At 51.1% G+C, this 9,607-nt stretch overlaps 2 protein-coding genes across 2 annotated transcripts in view; one reads left to right on the top strand and one right to left on the bottom strand.

Annotated features, from left to right (window-relative positions):
* ANGPTL2 (angiopoietin-like 2) overlaps positions 1 to 8,857 on the bottom strand; it is a 38,709-nt gene extending 29,852 nt beyond the window's left edge. The window contains exon 1 of the mRNA XM_008586282.1: positions 8,362 to 8,857. The gene's annotated coding sequence lies outside the window, so the exon portion shown is untranslated. The remainder of the gene's footprint in view (positions 1 to 8,361) is intronic.
* The window catches only part of RALGPS1 (Ral GEF with PH domain and SH3 binding motif 1), a gene marked incomplete at its 5' end in the record, with an annotated part of 190,613 nt that overhangs the window by 87,998 nt on the left and 93,008 nt on the right, over positions 1 to 9,607 (top strand). The gene's annotated exons all lie outside the window — the stretch shown is intronic.

Consider the following 9,607-nt stretch of genomic DNA (forward strand, 5'->3'; position numbering starts at 1 on the left):
ATTATGCATGGGTTTTCCCTCCCTGCAAGTGAGGCTGGTGTAACTACACCACGTGAAGGCCTTTGCACACTGGGAGGCGGCCTCCCCAGGGCTTGGGTCCCACCCAGCCTCCGGTGGGCTGATTCTGAGTGTCCCTGTTTGGCCTCGTGCGGTGGGGACACACACTGTGTGTCCACATCCCTCTCATCACCACGGTGCTGCAGCCCAGGCAAGGGGCCACTTTGTGGGAAGAGTTGTCGTTTTCATAAAATGGAGCTGAGTGTCACGCCTTGTGGCGGAAGCTATTGGCCTGGGGTACTCTTTTGAGTTTTCACCCCAAAGGTTAGGAATGAGAGAAGTTCAAATATTAAAAATAATTACTACAACCAATTATTACTATGGCCCAAACACTTAGTAAACATTATCTCACTTAATCCCCCAACAGTGATAGGAGGAAGGCCCTGTTATTTCAGGGCCACCATGTGTGAACAGACATTCATAGTCTTTGTAGTTTTGTATATTTATATGAGAGCAATTTTCTAATTCCCACAAAGATGCTTTTCAAGCTAACAGCAAGGCTTATAATTATCCCTGTTTGCAGATAGGAAACTATTGAGAATTGAAGACTGTGAATCATTGCCCAAATTACTGAATTACTGAGTAACAGAGCCTGTAAGACAACCCCAAAATATGCCTGAAAATACATCATGCTGTGACTGTAGAGAAACTAAAGTGACAAAATGACAGGAAACCCAGAAGAGATTGTTCTCTGACCCTCCAGGCAGGAGGAGGACAGGCATGCTTTTGGGATTCCCAGGACTGCAGACCCCAGTGAAACCTCCAAATTAAGTCCAACTCCCAGGTGTTTAATCATCAGTCCAGGTTGCGGTCTTGCCTGAAGGACTCACAGAGCCCACCCCCCATCCCCAGCCAGCACTGCCCCATTGTTCTGTGAGCACAGATGGAGGCTGAGAATGAGTCGAGGCCAGAGGAAGTGTCCCAGCACTGCAGGAGGCCTGAGAAGCAAGCCTCTGCCAAGGTGGTGAGGAAATCTGGAACTGCCACCCTGTCCCCCGTGTGCCTGGCTGGCCCCTGATGTCTGGGTTCTGGGAAGCTAGAAACTTGAGCTGTGCTTCAGTGAGTCTGATGGACCTGAACATGAATCAGGATGGTTAAACCAACTTCAGGACAGAAGGGAGACAGATGAAAATGTCAATGTTGACAAACAGTTGTTCCTGCTAAAGCTGTTTGAAGTATATGGTGTGCTGGTAGAGTGGTTCCCAAACTGATTGGTAACCTAGGATAAGGGAGGGATCAGATGAAGGAAAAGTCCAGAAGGGCCCAGCTGACTACATGACCAATAGCATTGATAATAATTGTTGTCATTTGTTTGCTATAAACTGTTGTGTGCCCAGCTGTACTCTATCTCACTAGCTCTTGCAACCTTATATGTAGAGGACCATATGTCCTGGTTGGCCCCAGTTGAGGCCTGTTGTCTTATATAATTATTAATAGCACCTCTTTTCACTCTCAAAACTGTCTTGGTTGGTCAACAAATTATATGGTCCCCATACCATATAATTATCATACCGCAGGAGAAAGGTATTATCTGCATTTTGGAGTAGAGGAAATCCAAAACCAGAAAGTTAGGTCGCTTGCCTGAGGTCACTCGGAGTAAACATCAGGATTGTTATTTAACTGTCAACTGCCAGGTCCATACCCTCACTTCCATAAAGATTGTCTCTCCAGCCAACATGAATACAAGGTGCTTACTTATTTGTTTAGATTAATTCTTACTGTGACTGAATAAGTAGAAACAGCTTTCAGGTCAGCACAAGGGTGAGTTTTGTTGGGTGTTAAAAAGAGCTTCTTGGTCAGGCAAGTGGTGAGACCCCAAAATGGGCATGTAGGATGAATATTAGCATCTTCACCTTAGAATACCCGGAGAAGGAACTGTGCATCAGTTGTTCTGGGTGACTCACCACCCACCTGGAGGCCAGGGAAGGAATATCCAGATTTCCAACTGCCATCCTCTCCTACCCTAGGATCCTGTGAATCATTCCCCACTAAAAGACTTTGTGGGCACCCAGGGAGTCTGGAGCCATTTCCCAAACCCTGCCAGTTCACCTCTAGTAACAGCTTCAAATGAATCATTTGTCAATCCATCCAGCCTTCCAGGACCCATCCATTTACCTTCCCATCCAGCCAGCCATTGTGCATTGCTACAACCTAGGTCCAGCCCTGTCATGGATGATGGAAGAACACAGGCATGAACCAGAAAAGCAGATAGTCTAGGATCAGATAGTCTAGATAGTCTAGAACCAGAAAAGCAGATAGTCTAGGATGGAAGAGTGGCATTGGGGTGTCAAATGCCTGATGCCGTAGACCCTTGCACTCCTGTCACTGGTGAGTTGCTAGCTCCAGGGAACTGCTAAGTTCATGGAGGAGGCAAGTTGTGGTCACACTGTGAGATCATAGAGCAAGGGGCGATGTGGTTAGGCATGGGGGAGCTGGTTGCCTTTGTCAGGGGGACAAAGATACTTCTGTTACTTTTTCACATTATTTGAGAAACATTTTGAGATTCCCCCAAAGTCAGTGTACCGAGCCCCCTGTGCCAGGAGCCTCAGCCAACAGAGCAGAGGTGGGGGAAGAGTCTGCAGAAGTCATTTCAGAGTCCAGCTTCTGAGTTGGCTGCTGCATTTCCAATAGTGCCTGGTGTGCTCTGGAGCCCTGGAACTGGGGGAGCCTCAGACAGGAGGGAGAAATCAGGGGCTGAATGGACAGCACTGCCCCAGGGTGGCTTTCTGGGAAATCCCAGCCTTGCCTGGAGCTGTTCTGTTCTAGGCTGAGTGGTTGGCACCAGGGTCACCTTGGCCTTTTGGGATAGGCTCAACCCTTGAGCACTGGGTCAAGCACTTTTTGTGCCTACTTCATTAACCCAGCAACTCTGTGAGACAGGGGCTATGATTATCCCTATTTCATAGATGAGCAAACAAAGGTAAAGGATGAAGCCACTTTCTCTGGGCCATAGAGCTACTAAGGCGTAGAGCTGGGCTTAGAACCAGATGTGTCTCCTCCAGAGGCAGGTTTGTCACCCACACAGTCACAACTGGCTTCCCTGCTTTTGGGTGCTACCTCCCTTCCAGTCCACACTGCATGCAGTTCTAGGGCTGTCTTTCTAAAACTCAGCAGGTTTGTCACCCACACAGTCACAACTGGCTTCCCTGCTTTTGGGTGCTACCTCCCTTCCGGTCCACACTGCATGCAGTTCTAGGGCTGTCTTTCTAAAACTCATCTGATCGTGCCAGTGTCCTGCTTAAAAACAGACCCCATGTTGTCATGCCTCTCTGCCTTTGCACACACTGTGCTTTTTGCCTCAAGCACGTTGCCCCACTGTCCTGCCTGATGCATGCGTGTCTTCCTTCCTAAGTTGCCCTCTCAAGTCCAGCTCCCCATGAAGCCATCCATTCGCAGCGAGGTCCCTCTTCCTCCAGCTCGCAGGAGTGGCTATAGCTGACTCCATCCCAGCACCCAAGACTCAGAGTGTACTCATCTGGTTGTCTGCTCCCAGACTGTGAGCTTCTTAAAAGCAGGGTCAGGGCAGATTCTCCGTCTGAACACCCAGTACCCAGGTTGGCACCTGGGCTACTAGATAGGAATTCAAAAATTTCATTCATTTGACATTTCCCGAGGATTTCCCCTGTGCCAGCCACTGTGCCGGGGGTTGAAGATAGAGCAGGAACAAGGTAGGCGAGGTCCCTGCCCTCAAGGAGCCCACTGTAGTAGGTGAGACAGAGAGCAGGTGTTCATAATATGGGTAATCAGTACCCTAACCTGGTACCTGAGGGTGCTGTAGTGGCACCTGCTCCAGCTGGAGTGGGGTTGGGGGAATGAAGGGGGAGGGTAGGTGTCCAGAGAGACCTTGGCTGGACAACACAGGAGAATGGTGTGGCACTCCAGGGTAGAGAGCTTGTTTGTTTGAGAGCCTGGATCTGAGGCTTGCTGCAGTACTTCATGTATTCATTCATCCCTCAGATACCTTCTCTGCCTGACCCTGAGTGGGTGTTGGAGGTTTAGCAGTATCTAAGACAGACACACCTTGTCCTCACGAAGGCTGGAGTGAGACAAATTTGGGCAGGACTTTAGGCATTCCTGGATCTGGGCAGGTTCTCAGGCATCTCTTGGAGATAAGAACAGAGTTATTTCATTCTGGGCTTTTCTGTGGTGGTCTTTGGTCTGCCTGTCTGGAGGTCTGGGCAGCAGAGCAGGACTGAGGTTCTGGGACTGCTGGCCCCAAGAGAGGTTCTTTCACCAGAGAATAGATCTGACACAATAGCTCGATTGTAAGAAGCCTGGCTCCTCCGACCCAACATTTTAACATTCCTGTGATCAGAATGTGTCTCACAATTGATGGTGTACATGTACTGGGACATTGTAATGTTTTAACCCCCCATAAGGCTTACAGTCCTGTGAGGCAATACAGTTTTGTCACAGAATATACCCCCAGAATGAGGTTTTTGATGCGGGCTATCTATCACCACAAACTCCAAGCTGCCAGTGGCTGAATAACCCTTCTATTTAGGGTGTTTTATACAAAATTCACAGAAAAGAAACACTGTTCAATGGATTGATTCTTTCCTGAGATTTCCACAGTATGGTTATCCAGGATGGCAGCGGGCTGGGATAGAATGAGCACAGGTCTGGGTTTGAATCCTTGCTTTTTGACCCACTAGTGGCAAGACTTTGGGAGAGGTGCTGTACCTCTGAGCCTCGGTTTTCACTTGTGTAAAATGCAGACAGCACCACTCATCTGGAGGGCCCTCTTAGCAACACATGTCTCCTTTTCATGACTCAGTTGTGTGTTTATATGATTATTAGACTTACCATCTCCCTCATCCTGCTTTGCTGCGGGCTCTACAAAGCCGAGCCCCTGCCCTGTCTGCCTTTTGTCAGTTGAGACCATTCCAGATTAAATGAGCTGTGATTCAGAGAGAGGCCAGATGCTGGATGTACCTGACTTGGGTGGGGCTGCTGTCTGTTTGTTCTTTTGTGGCTACCAGTTGCCATCTCCCCAGTGTTTTCTCGGGAATTGCTCAAGTGTGGCTCAGTGTAGACAGTGAGGAACTGAGCTCTGATTCTCCAACCCTAAAGGAATCTCCAAGTAGAGATGTAGATAACACACAAATGGTATCTCTGTCACATAGATAAGTGTTTCCCTGAGGTTCTCTCCCACTGAGTTGGTGCCAGAGTTCTATGATGCTGATGGGGGAGAGAGGATCCCAGAGCACCTAGGTGGGGGGGTGTTTGAAATCAGCCAGCTGGTTTGGAATCCCAGTTCTATCTCTCATTGACTGTATTACTACAGGTATACTGTATAACTGTGCTGAGGCTCATCTATAAGAGGGGTAACAATAATGCCTATTCTATCGCAGAGATAGACTTCCATGAACAGCAAATGATGCATTGAAATCAGGTAAGCAAATGGTTTTCAGAGGGGGTGATGCAGCATTCTGTAGGACAGCAACCAAGCAGATTTGCCTGCCAGGGTCACAGGGCAGGGACCCAGTAACAGAGTCAGGATAAGAGAAATCAAGGCACCTTGAACAAGGCGGTGGAGTGAGATGGAGGAAGGCATGGGCTTTGGAACCAGATAGTTCTGGGTTCAAGCCCCACATAATCACTTAAATGTGATCACTTAACTTGGGCAAGTAAACCTCTCAGAGCCTTAGTTTTCTCCTCTGTAAAATGAGATGCTAAAACTAGAACCTACCTCCTTGGGATGTGGTGAGGATGAATTGAGATCATGTATGTGCCTTACTTAGCATATGGGTACTTCATAAATTGTTGTGGGATTGATGAACAGCTGACTTGCTCTGCCTGTGAATTTGCAGCAATGCCATGTAGTGCCCTCCTGAACCATGTGCTTTACACATTTTTGTCTGTTCCACCAAGACTACCTGGTACTGAGTAATAATTAATCCCATTTTTGTTAGCTAAGCTCATGAAGTCAGTCAGGGCCTCTGCTCAGCCTGAGCTGCCCAGAGAGGACAGTGAGCCACCAAGGTTCCAGGCTGCAGCAGGGAAACCCATGCCCCCCCAGAGGCCTTGTACTAAAGAGGCAGATATTTAGCATCAGCTTTCAAACTGCTTCCAAGACAGGGCCTCTGCTCAGCCTGAGCTGCCCAGAGAGGACAGTGAGCCACCAAGGTTCCAGGCTGGAGCAGGGAAACCCATGGCTTCAGCAGCCCCAGAGGCCTTGTACTAAAGAGGCAGATATTTAGCATCAGCTTTCAAACTGCTTCCAAGGGCCCAGGGAGCCCACTGGGACCTCTGGGGGCCATAGGACAAAAGCTACTGTCCTGGGCTAAGATGTACCATTGTAGTCTGGTGTAAGGCCCACCAGACTTGATCACCATAGTGGCCACACTTGGTGATAGCTACTCCTTACCTCTTCCTCTGCAACTCCAGGACAGGCCTAGCCATTGATCCTCCTGCAGCCCTGAGGTAGCTCCATCTACTATGCTTCTGGTGGAGAAACCAACAGGCAGACAAGTAGTGCCCATGTGGGTGGGAGGCTGCTCTTCCTGTAAGGTTGGTATCGGATTCTTTTGTCACTGTGTCTGCACTTTCCCTTAGTCTGGACTTCTAAGATGCAGACATGCTATAGGTGGCCCCAAACCCAAACCCCAGACAGAGAGCCCTCCTCCCCCAGGCTCCTGGAAGGCCCCCCAGTATGGGTACTAGTAGCAGTCATGGCATTGGTTCTGCCTTGGATTTTCTGAAAACCCTAGCAGGAAGTGTCCAGACCGGGGAAAGAATTTGGGTCTCTGCTCTTCCCTCTACACAATTTTGATTGTTATCGTTCATAATAATCAGTGACTAGTGTTTTCTGAGGGTTTGCAGCACACCAGGCACCATGCTAAGACCTAGCATCGTGTGTGCTCCTCCTAGAAAGCAGCGTGGTTCAGAGCAACTCTGGAGCCATGCCACTGGGTTCAAGTCCTGGTGCCAGCACTTGCTAGCCTTGCGGCTTTGGGCATGTCACTTAACGTCTACCTCAGTTTCCTCATATAAAATGGGATGAATAACAGTACCTATATTATAGAGTGGTTGTGAGGATTCTACCAGTTGATAAGTGCCTGGCTCATAATAAGTGCAATGTAAGTGTTAGGTGTTAACTAGGAGATGGGCACTGCTATTTTCCCATTTTACAGATAGGGAAACTGAGATTGAGAAAGGCTGAGTGTTCTGCCAGAACCACTTGGCTAGTAAGTAGAAAAAGAGCCAGAATTTGAAACCAGTTCATAAGCACTATTCTGCTCTGCCTCCATTTGGAAAAATACATGTGGGGAGCATTTGACCAGCTTCGGAAGTGGCATTCTCAACTTTCCTCAGAGCCCTGGTGAAAGGAGATCCTCTTCTAAGTAACCAAACTGGCCTCTGGGAGCGCTCATAATCCCATGGCACAGGCAATAGCTGACCCATGGCACACTTATCGCAGAAGGAGAAGGGAAGATCAGTGAAGAATTTCTGTTTGGAAATGTTATCTAACACTGAGCACTTTCAAGGGACTCAGTATGTGGAGCCTGCACTGTCCCCCTGTGGGGTCCCGGGGAAGCTGCACCCTCTGTTCTTTCTAGGCCACATTCAGCCAGTTGGAGACCTGCGGTGCCATCCAGTGCTAGAAGAATCAGGTGTCCTTGAGCATGGGGAGGGGAAGTCAGAGCAGCACTTGCTCCAAGTCACAGTGGCAGAAACTTCTGGGTGACATGTCTCTTCCAGCACCGGCTGCCTTGGCTCCTCTCCTGCCCAGCTGAGGGATGAGCAGAGGCTGCCCGGCTCCAGGGAACTTTCTGAACCAGGGCTCCTGGCTGCCGTAGGACAGCGTTTCCTTTTGCTTTTGCCTCTGCCTAGTAGTCTCTAGCCAGGGTGCATGGGAACCCAGAGCTTAAAAACGACTTCCCAAGTGCTTGCACTTCCTCTGCTGTCTGTGACTTTTTCAGTCCACTACCCCCTCAAGCTCACACCTACACAAACACACACACGCACGCAGCTGCTGAGCTGTGCCCAGGAACCGCCTGCCTTCACCCCAAAGGCTCTTTGTCTGAAGGAGGAGAGTGGGGCTTATTGATGAAGTCCTCAAAATCCCAGCCCATGATCCTGTGCCCCAAAACACCACCCTCTGCCCAAGAGTCCACAGCTCCTGCCCCAGCGGATGCCTTGTTTGGCTCCAAGTGAAAGCAGGGAGTGACCTCCTCTGGGATCCAGCTGCACACACCCCTTCCCCCCACTGGAGGGGTCAGGGTTCTTGAACTCCCAGCCACGGGGCCAGCAGCTGCCTCTGGCCCCCTGCCCCTCGCTACCACAGTACTGGCCCCTTACCTCTTCCTCCTGCTTGGTTCCCAGGGCAGCTCCTCACATACTTCACCTTGGCCATCAGCAGTACAGCCTGTCCATGGCCTCCAGGAGGGGTCCCCAAGTCACAGGCCAGACCTGCTGCCAAGCAGCCCTGCTTCACTGGCCTCGCTGGCTCTGCCTCCACAGCAGGGCTCCAGTCGGGGATGGGGCAAGGGCTGGGTGGGGGTCCTGCTGGGCTGCTCACAATCTGCTTTCCCTCATAGCCAGGGCGGGCAGCTGCATCAGTGTCAAGCTCTGCAGGTCCGGGGACTCGGGCAGCACGGCTCAGGGCTTCTGGTCCATCCTCAGGCCGTCTGCAGCAGCCTCATTTGAACTCCCAACTCCTTTGTGGAGCCTTTACATGCCGCCAGAGGAAACTGTGAGCACAGCCTGACCCTGGTTGGCTGCAGGCACTTCTCTCCACCCACCAGTGCAAGAGGATCCCCCAGGCCCCAGAAAGGCTCCGGGCCTCCCCTCAGCCCCAGACAGAGGCGGGCCGCCCGGTGATGTCACACTAGCTCCAGCCCCAGCTGGCCCAGCCCCTCCCGCCTGGCCGGCTTTGGCGGCCTCGGCGGGACCCCTCCTTCCTTGGCACAGCCAGCCTGGCCAGCTCCATTCCCTGGCCCGCCCGCTCCCAAAAGCCCGGGCAGCTCCCAGCGAGCTCCACTGAGGCAGAGAGCTTCCCCTTTGACTCAGGTAATGGGTTTAGATCCGCTCCAGCTGTGCATGCAGCCGGCTGCGAGCAGCAGGGAGCTGGGTCGTCCTCCTGGACCCCTACCTCGCTACACACTGCTCACAGAGCCCCAGGTGGGCGGGTGGCTGGGGCAGCTCAGCCACCCTTCTTGGAGGCCTTACTCTTTCTCTAAACCCTGGGTAAGGGAGCCCAAGGCTGTCCACACGGAAGCCAGCAGCGTCTGTGCTGCTGGAAGTTAGCAGGAGGCAGTAGCTTAAGACAGTGGAAATACCACAGGCTGGGGGTGGGGCAGCACTGGAGGAAAGCTCCGTCACTTCCTACCTGAGTGGCCTTGATTAAGTCACTTCAGCTCTCTGGGCATCCCTTCTATGCATCAGTAAAGGAGGTAATTAATACTAGTAATCTATCTCCAAGGGCTGCAGCGAGGGTTCTCCGAGATCACACGGAAGAGGGCTTGGCACAGTGTCAGGGATACCCCATGAACTGAACTCAGGACTCTGGAGATGGGCAGGCCAGGGGTCGCACACTCCCAGAACT

This window comes from Galeopterus variegatus, unplaced genomic scaffold (genome assembly GCF_000696425.1).
Source record: "Galeopterus variegatus unplaced genomic scaffold, G_variegatus-3.0.2 Scaffold3922, whole genome shotgun sequence".
Lineage (NCBI taxonomy): Eukaryota > Metazoa > Chordata > Mammalia > Dermoptera > Cynocephalidae > Galeopterus > Galeopterus variegatus.